The following is a 506-nucleotide window of genomic DNA, read 5'->3' as shown; positions in this document are numbered from 1 at the left end:
TTGCTGCAGACTAGGAAATACCAGTCCATTTCTCTCTCCGACGCTTTCCAAAATCGCATCGGTCTGCGTCCTTTATTGCCATCATCAAACACCGAAAGCGAATTCAACCGGATAACTAAAAGGATCGAAAACCATTTAATAGCCTCATCGACGGTATATTTCTAAAGAAATTCAGATAGCGAATGACTTGCCTGATGCTTTTCTTATTATTATTATTTTCATTTTTTGTTCTTTATCTTCGTGGGGAAGGAGAAAGAGTGTTCGTGAGAGTGAGGCGGATGGAAAGAGAAAAGAGGGAAAGAAAAGAGGAAAAATTAAAGAAAGAGAGAGATAAGGAGACCTGATTGGATGCTTCATCTCGGCGTCGTGAGATGTGTCGCCTCACATCCCGGGTTTCGTTCCTGAAAAAGAGAAATTAGACGAAATTAATCCGATTAAGAACTGCACTGATGGGAAGGCGGCCCCAGGAGGAGCGCAGAATCTATATACTTTATTTAGTCTTCGTC

Source organism: Penaeus monodon, chromosome 15 (genome assembly GCF_015228065.2).
Source record: "Penaeus monodon isolate SGIC_2016 chromosome 15, NSTDA_Pmon_1, whole genome shotgun sequence".
Taxonomy (NCBI): domain Eukaryota; kingdom Metazoa; phylum Arthropoda; class Malacostraca; order Decapoda; family Penaeidae; genus Penaeus; species Penaeus monodon.
This window is presented reverse-complemented; position numbering follows the sequence as displayed.